The sequence below is a fragment of the Mirounga angustirostris genome, unplaced genomic scaffold (genome assembly GCF_029215605.1).
Source record: "Mirounga angustirostris isolate CCGP_5_RB_7025 unplaced genomic scaffold, mMirAng1.0.hap1 SCAF_15, whole genome shotgun sequence".
NCBI lineage: Eukaryota > Metazoa > Chordata > Mammalia > Carnivora > Phocidae > Mirounga > Mirounga angustirostris.
In genome coordinates, this window is record NW_026991723.1 from 64752654 (window position 1) to 64762470 (window position 9817).

The 9817-nt window shown below is 33.5% G+C and overlaps 1 non-coding gene across 1 annotated transcript; it reads right to left on the reverse strand.

Moving 5' to 3' along the window:
* Positions 1 to 8554: 8554 nt before the first annotated feature.
* Positions 8555 to 8661, reverse strand: LOC123850391 (U6 spliceosomal RNA). Its single transcript, XR_006792327.1, has one exon. It is a non-coding gene; the product is annotated as a U6 spliceosomal RNA (small nuclear RNA).
* Between the last annotated feature and the right edge of the window lie 1156 nt (positions 8662 to 9817).

Here is a 9817-nt window from a genome sequence, read left to right on the forward strand (position 1 = left end):
AATAGAAATCTGTGAATGTTCATTGAACTTTTTTAGTATATGTGCTGCCGAAGCGAGCACGTTCACTGAACTTTTAATGATAGTTTAAATGCTGTGTAGTCAAAACTATGTTTTCTCTGTGTCTTATTTTACAGCCATCGTGTATTCAGAGTCATTTCCCATTTATATATCATGATTATTGATTCATTTTTCATTGGGTTTGTATGTTTTTCATATTTTAAATGTATTAATCTTGCCATATACTTTTGATTTTCAAAGTTCTTATTCTGATAATAAACTGGTATGTTTCACAGTCTGAATTTGGTGGGGTACAGACATGATAGTTTCATTTTTTTTCTCGTTTACTGCCTTCAAACATGTTCTCTTGGACCTCTCTTCTTTCCAGTCATTTTTAGGTATTAAAAAGAATATTTTTCTCTAAGTGAATTTAAAATTTCATTCTTGTACCAAAATCTGATTTTCTCCTGTACCATTCTTTCTCATTCTAGCTCAGATCTAATCTATGACTCAAGAGACCTACATTGAAGGAAGATAATTTGTTCTGTTCTTTCCCCCCTCTTTCTTCCACACACTGTTATTTTTATTTTTGGCTTTCACAGGCTCAAGTAAAGGGGATGGAGAACTGTATGAAAGAGACCAAAGGCATGTTACCAGGTTGCACTTTGAAGTCTGTGTATTCTTTCATGAATTATCCTTAGTAATTTTAATGTAGCCTGAAGTTTCTTCCTTTATGGGGGCAGACCACTGACAAATGATCATGTTCCATTTTTGTTACATGTTCAATTGGCTCACGGGAAATCCATAAAAATGTTCTTTCCATGTCAAACAGTGAAAGTTCAGGTTCTGTCTTTCTAACCTGATGTCTCTCTGATTGTGTCCCCTATCCCTCAATGCAAATAAAAACCCGGTGTAGATCCAAACTGTTCTGAATAAGCAGTTTTCCATTCAAGGCTGTTCATCCCTTCTCCCAGGGAAACTTATTTTGTACTCTAGTTGTTCTCTTGGCTTTCCTATCTCTTGGCCTAAGAGGACAGTAACAGTTTTCCTTAGGATGACGGTACATGACTCCCATAGGTAATCTATTTCAAAACACCTTCTTTAAATAGTTCTCTCTTTTTTTCATAAAACGATGATGAGTGATGGAGTCATGGTTTAAAGCCAATTGGACCATTTCTTAGTAAATCCTACAAAACACACCATTAACTTCCTGGTACCTGTCTATAGAATACAGGAGAAATTAGAGTTTGTTAATCTCAGTTTTGGATCTCTACCTACAATTCTGAGACAATACAAAATGTTCCCTTTATACTATTTTTGCAGAAAATCATACTTTTTGTCATGTTAAATTACTCAAAACAACTTTTTAGAAACTCTCAATCTTTCTATACAATAAGATGGCCACTATTTTTGTCTGCAATCTAAACCACCTCTTGGATACCTTATGTTATGAAAGGGACAGTCTCAGGCCACGTGACACTATTCACCTCAAGGTCACACCTGATTGAATCAGAATGAATCAATCCATGATTTGGGCTGAGAAAATAGATTCTTTTTCTTAATACTTTAAATGAAGAGATAAGGGAAACCAAGTCAATCTGATGTATGATGTATTGAGCACATAAATACAAAGGAAATATCCAATCAAAACACATGAAAGCTATAGAGCTTTAGTGTTTCTATAGACAAAAGTAGAAAGATTTCTTCACTGAGATGAATGCAAAAATAGGTTGTCAGGATAGGTGGAATTTTAAAAATGCAGAATGTGAAAAATGCATTCAGGCAGTGTTACTAAAATACTTCCTGGAGAAAAGAATAGTTATGCTAATTAGGAAAACTGGACATGTACAGATGTGAAGTTTGGACAGTTTTAATTTAGAACATTCTTTAAAATAAAGGTGGCTACTCCCTCTTTGATCTTTGTGTGATGAAGCACAATTCTGGAGTGCTCTTAAGATAGCCCTAGTTAATGAGGTTCACAGTTTAATTCTTTAATGCCAGTGAAAATATGGGAAACAATAACCCAACACCCGATTTTTCAAAATTACTGCCCCTAATTATTTCTAATTCTATACTAATTTCTAATTCTAAGTGTTAGGCTGTTTATCTAATACTTTCCCTTTGGTTAAATAATCAGCCATTTGGAAAGAGAGTATTAGCATTAAGTTTATTGAAAAAAAAAACTGGCACAAGAGCCTTTGAAGAATCATATAATGGAAGACTATTATCTCTTCCTTTGGTGCTGAATAATGCAGAAATAGTACCAGTAAAACAATGAGCAAAAATTTCGTCTTGGTTTAATTCACTATAATTCAATCAACTTTAAATTAAATAACAAAGTTATCCAATTCTGTATAATGATATAAAATCTATACAAAAATGAAGTTGGGGATTGAAATAAATGAGTCATTATTGCCTTCTAAGATAGTCTGTTTTATTAGATGTCAAACCTCAGAATTCATTTCAGCATACCTTTATAAGACTGTTTCATTAAATAAAGTATATTTTAAGTTGCTTTTTAAAAACATAATCAGGTCAGCTCTCATATTTAGAAATTGATAGTCACTGGGACATCCTTACAAGAAAATTAATGGCTTTCCTCGGACTTATAAAGAAATTGAGTTTACAAGGAGAACTACCACCCTAAAATATGGAGATATAGGTAAATACAGAGAATCACTACTGAGATCTGCTTATCTGGAGCAGAAGCCACTGAGCCACAAACAGATAGGAACATATATTTAGTAATTTTGATGAACTGCTAGAGACCAAGAGTGGATAAGCTTAAGTGTGAGAAACTCTGAAGGCTGCAGTCTTATTCTTAGGGGATACCACACCCATGGTTCCACCCATCCCAATGTAGGCCCCCTGCAAGTTCCAGATTCTCACAGTGAAGATCTCAGAAAGATCCCTCCATCTGGATCATCAGAATCAGACTCAATATAACAGAGATGTTGGAATTATCAGACATGGGATTTTAAAGAAAACTGGGATTAATATGTTAAGGACTCTACTGAAAAAAATGCATAAAGAGATAGGCAGTATATACAGTAAATCTCTAAAAAGAAATGAAAAGAAATGCTAGAAGTAAAAGAAACATTGTAACGGAAATAAGAAAGAATCTGTGTGTTTAAAGATAGGACAATAGAGAATTCCAAAGGACAAAAAAGAATGAAAAAAACAGAACTAATACCTAAGAACTGTGGGATAACATCAGAAAGGTTGAACAAGCATACAGTTGGAATACACAAATGATAAGAAAAAGAAAGTAGAGCAGAAGAAATATTAAAATGATAATTGCTGGGTGTCTGGGTGGCTCAGTTGGTTAAGTGACTGCCTTTGGCTCAGGTCATGATCCCAGGGTCCTGGGATCAAGTCCCACATCGGGCTCCCCCTGCTCATTGGGGAGCCTGCTTCTCTCTCTGCCTGCCACTCTCCCTGCTTGTGCTCTCTGTCAAATAAATAAATAAAAAATCTCTAAAAAAAATGATAATTGATTAATGGCCAACACTGAACTTTCCAAAATTATTAATGGCCAACACTGAACACTGAGTAATGTATACAATTTTTGAATCATTGTATTGTACACCTGAGACTAATATAACACTGTATGTTAACTATACTGGAAAAAAATAATGACCAACAAACCACAGATCCAGGATGCTTGGAGAACACCAAACAACAGCAATAACAAACAAAAACCCACATCTAGGCATATCATATTTGAACTATAGAAAACTAAAAACAAAGAAAAAATATTCAAAAACTTAAAAAGAAAAAAAAAAACCTTATTGATTGGGAGAAAAAAGGTAAGAATTATAGTACCTTCTCAGAATCCATGCAGGCAAAAAGAGAATGAAGTAAAATATTTAAAGTGTTGAAAGAAGAAAAATACCTACCAACATAGAATTTTCTGTCTAGTGAAATTATCTTTCAAGAGTAGGGGAGAAATAAAGACTTTCTAAGAATAACAAAAAGTCAGGGGATTCAACACCAGCAGACTTGCCTTAAAAAATGTTAAAAGAAGTTCTTCAGGCAGAAGGAAAATGATATAGATCAGAAAATTGAATCTACATAAAGAAAGTAAGAGACTAGAGAAGAAATAAATGAATGTAAAGTGAAATCTGTTATTTTTCTTATTCCTAGTTTATCCAAATATAACTGTTTGAATAAACAATAGTAGAAATGTATTGGGTGACTACAGCATTTAGATAAGTGAAATGAGTGACAGCGATATCACAAGGGATGGGAGGCAGGAAATGGAAATACTCTGTTATAAGGTGCCTGCACTACACATGGAGGCGTATAGTGTTATTTGGTGGTGGGCATAGAGTCATCCAAAAATGTTTATTATAAACTCTTGTCAGCACAGAACAACAATAACAAAATAACAAAAACAAGATCTAACTATATACTGTCTTTAAACCAACTTTAAATACAAAGACTCACATGGTTAAAAGTACAGAGACAAAGACATATCATGCCAACACTAATCAATAGAAAGCTGAAGTATCTAATTTCAGACAAAACAGTCTTCAGAATAAGCAGAATTATCGGGGATGGATTAAAAAGCACAATGCATAGAAGTAAAGGGTTCCTTTCTCCCAGAAGGCATAATGAATGATTCTAAACATGTATGCATCTAACATCAGTGTGTGTGTCAAAAGACATGAGGCAAAACTAATAAAACTGAAAGGAGGAAGAGACTGATTTTCTATTATATTTGAAGAATTCAGCATTCCTTTGTCAGTAATTGATACATCAAACGGGCAAAAATCAATGAGGATGTAGACAACATGAGCAGCACAATCCATCAACTTTATCTAATTGACATTTATAAAATACTCTATTTAGAAACAGCAGAATACACATTTTTCTCAAGCTCCTGTAGAAAATTCCCCAGGGATAGAGTACATTTTTTGCTATTAAACATTCTTTAACACATAAAGTTACACACACACACACATACACACACAGTATATATAATACATTTATATATGTATATAGAATCTGCTCAGAGTGCGATGCACTCCATCTAAAAACATCTAAAAAAATAACAGAAAGATAGCTGGAAAATATCCAAACATCTTGGCATTATACATCACATTTCTAAATAATTCAAGGGTCAAAGAAAAAGTTTCAAGAGAAATTTAAAAATATTAAAAGAAAATAAAAATACAACTTATCAAATTTGTGGGATGCAGCTAAAGTAGTGCTTAGAGGAAAATTTATAGCATAAATTAGAAAAGAAGAAAGATCTAATACCCATAACCTAAGCTTCGACATTATGAAATTTAAAAAAGAAGAGAAAATTAAACTAAGGTAGGCAGAAGAAATAACTAATAAAAATTAGGGCAAAAAAGAAGGCATCAGGTACAGATTTTTTTTCTGATAAATCCTACCAAACTTTTAAGGAAGAAATTATAATTAATTCTTCATAATCTTTTACAGAAAATAGAAACAGAAAGTTTAATTTAATTTAGTTAAGCCAGCAGTGTCCTAATATCAAGTCCAGATAAAAACATTAGAAAATTATGTACCAATATCTCTCATGAAAATAGAAGCAAAATATTAACAAAATGAATTCAGCAATATGTAGAAAGAATAATACATCATGATTAAGTGGGATTCCTTATAGAACTAGAAGGCTTCTTGAATAATCAAATCAATTAATATAATTCATCATAATAACAGACTGAATAAGAAAAACAATATAATCATATCAATAGATTCAGGAAAAGGGATCAATAGATTCAGGGAAATTTCAATACCATCCATGATACTATAATAAAAAAACTAATATATGAGAACTTCCTTAATGTAATAAAAGAAATGTCAATATCTATAGCTAACATTTAACTTAATGATGACATGATGACCACTTACCCTCTCTGTGAGCGAGGTGAGGATATCCTCTTTCACCACTTCTAAACAACCTCATGCCAGAAGAACTACCTAATTACAATAAGAAAAAGCAATAATTATACAAATTAGAAGGGAAGAAAAAAAGTGTCTTTATTTGGAGATCATATGATCATCTATGTAGAAAATCCTAAAAACTACAAAAAAAAAATAACCTTCTGAAACTAATAAACAAGTATAGCAAGACTGTGGGATACAATGTTAATATACAAGTATCAATTGCTTACCTACAAGCCAGAAATGAATATTTGGAAATTGAAATAAAAAATGTTTATAAAATTACCAAAAAATAAAGTACTTTCATACAAATCCAAGTAAATATGTGTATGATCTATATGCTGAAAACTACAAAACAAAATGATAAGAAAAAATAAAAGAAGAACTAAATAAATGGAGAGCTAATCCATGTTCAGGGACTGGAAGATTCAATATTGTTCATATAATAATTCTACGCAATTTGATCTGTAGATTCAGCACAACCTCAACCAAAACTCCAGAAAACTATGTTGTAGAAACAGAGACTGATTCTAAAATCTATATGGAAATACAAAGGTCCTAAAATAGCAAGCAACACGGTATGGAAGAAGACCAAAGTTGGAGTACTCATAATAACTAATTTTAAGGCTTCCTACAGTAACTAAAACATTGTGGTATCAGTAAAATAACAGGAACACAGATTAATGGAAGACAATAGATAGAAACCAAATCACACAAAATAATGAACTGTTGACAAATGCACAAAGGCAATTCAATGGAGAAATGACAATCTTTAAACAATTAATGCTGAAACAATGTAGGTCTAAATGTATAGAAAAGGGACCTAGACACAGGCCCTACACCTTACACAAAAATTAGCTCAAAATGGACCATAGACTTAAATGTAAAATGCAAATGTATATAACTTCAAAAAAAAAGTAGGAGGAACTCTAGGTAATTGGGTTTCATGATGAGTTTTTAGTTATAACACCAAAAACATGCTCCATGAAAGAAAAAAATTGACAAATTGGATGTTATTAAATTTGAAAACTTCTACTCTGCAAAAGTCACTGCTAAAAGAATAAAAAGACAAGCTATAGACTTTTTTCTTTTGCCATTTGTCATTAGGAAAATGAAAATTAAGAGATAATATACATCTATTAGAATGGTTAAAATCCAAAAACAAAACAAACAAATGAACAAACAAACTCCTGATGATATCAATTACTCTTTTTTTTTTTTAAATTTATTTATTTGACAGAGAGATAACACAAGTAGGCAGAGTGGCAGGCAGAGGGAAAGGGAGAAGCAGGCTGTCTGCTGAGCAGGGAGCCTGATGTGGGGCTCGATCCCAGGATCCTGGGATCATGACCTGAGCCGAAGGCAGCCGCTTAAAGGACTGAGCCACCCAGGCATCCCGATATCAATTACTCTTAAGTATGCAGGGCAACAGGCACTCTTATTCATGCTGGTGGAATACAAAAGGGTAAAGCTGTTTTATTTTGTTTTGTTTTGTTTTTAAGATTTATTTATTTGATAGAGAGAGAGAGGGAGAGAATCCTCAAGCAGACTCCCAGTTGAGTGGAGCTTGATCCCAGGACCGTGAGATCATGACCTGAACTGAAATCAAGAGTTAGCTGCTTAACCAGCTGAGCCACCCAGGTGCCCTGGTACAGCTACTTTGGATGACAGTTTGACATCTCTTAAAAATCTAAGCATAATCTTACTATATAGCCCTGTTATAGTACTCCTAGGTATTTCCCCACTTGATATGAAAACCTGCATGCAAAAATTTACAACTTTATTCATAAGCAGCAAAAACTGGAAGCAACCAAGGTGCCATTTAATAAGTAAATGGATAAACAAGCTGTGTACATTCATACAATGGAATTCTATTAAGCTATAAAAAAAGAATGAGGGGGCACCTGGGTGGCTCAGTTGGTTAAGTGTCTGACTCTTGGTTTCAGGTCAGGTCATGATCTCAGGGTCATGATATCAAGCCCCCAGTCAGGCTCCACACTCAGCACAGAGTCTGCTTGAGATCTTCTCCCTCTGCCTCTCCCTTTGCTTGCGCTCTCTTAAAAAAAAAAAAAATATGAATGAGCTATTAAGCCATACAAAAACACTGCTAAATCTTAAATGCATATTGTTAAGTGAATGAAGTCAGTCTGAAAACGCTACACATTGTATGATCCCATTAATAAAACATTCTGAAAAAGCAAAACTATAGAGATGGTAATTAAATCAGTGATTGCCAGGCATTTGGGAAGGAAGAAAGGTTGAATCATGAAGTACAGAGGATTTTTTTAGGGTGATAAAACTATTCTGTAAGATACAGTAACGGTGGATACACGACACTATGCAGGTGTCAAAATCCATGGAACTTTAGAGTACAAAAGGCTAAACCTAATATCTACAAATTTAAAACATTTACAAGTTTAGGTTATTCCAAGAAGAAATGTGAACTGTGACAAAATGATCCAACTGTATTATAAATTTGTGAAATAATCTCACTGAAGGGGGTGGGAAAAATGTGCTCATCAAAGTAATTTTGGAAATGAATATAGACTAAGACTAAATGCAAAAGAAATTACACAGGAGACTTATAGTCTACTTGTTAAAATTATTTCCCATGGGTTAACAATTTTGTTTTTTTTTTTTAAATATGGAATGCTTCACGAATTTTCATGTCATCCTTGCGCAGGGGCCATGCTAATCTTCTCTGTATTGTTCCAATTTTAGTATATGTGCTGCCGAAGTGAGCACTGGGTTAACAATTTTGAAACCTCTTTATGTGTATGTTGGAATTGACCAAATGAATAAATGGATAGCAGAGTGTGGAAGCCAGGTTTCTCACTGTTGGACTATGTGGTTACAAACGAGCAAGGGAAGAAGCTAGAATGATCTATGTGGTAATGGGTTAGAATTGAAGACATCACTATGAACTCATATTTAGCTTAATATAGATACACATGAATACATACAGAAATATTTATAGATATGTGTAGACAGAGAATGTAGTGGAAGTTAAAATCAGAACTATACCACAAATAATTTGTTCCTATTGAATTGTGACAATGCCTAAGATTAGACTTCGGTAAACAAAGTCATGTATTATTTAGAAAACTGAAGATGAAAAATCTTTGACCATTTGAACAGATGGCTATCTGATAGATGTTGATGTCTGATAATTATAGTCGAGATTTTTATAGTCAGAGCGAGCATATGAGTTAAATAAGCTCTCTTGCAGAATGAAGTTTGAACAAGGTATATTCTAATTTGGGCCTGGTTTATATTACATGAGCAGTAGTATAATAATTAATCAGTAGTAGCAAATTAATAAAAATAGTGAGATAATAGGATATTAAGCAATTATTTGAGAACTTACTTAATATCTACATACTATTAGATTATGAGCTCCATATTAACCACCACATCTTTAGAACCTATCATACGGCCTAATAAATAGAAGGCACTCAATAATATTTATCAGATAACTGAATGAACATTATAGGTATTTGTCAGGAAAAACTGGACTGGTCTATGGTAACAAACAGGCCCCATATCTCACTGGCTAAAACAAAACCTTCACTTAATACTCATGATGAGTTCACTGTTGATTTGGCAACTCTCAAGGCCAGTTGTCATCCATGTAATATTTCAGCAATTGAGGTTGTTTAAGTATTGTAGATCCATCACCTCAAAAATGAGAACTTCTCCCTGATTAACACAGTGGGAGAAAGGAGAAGCTGAGAATTACCCAGTGGCTTTTCATTGCCTTAGCCTAGAGGGAACACATGTTCTTTCGGGTCATGTTTAATTGGTCAGAACTAGTCACATGGTTCCCCTTGACTGCAAGGGGGACTGGAAAATATAGGAAAGGAAATCAAATGGTTGATTAGCATTACTGTCTCTTTCTCCA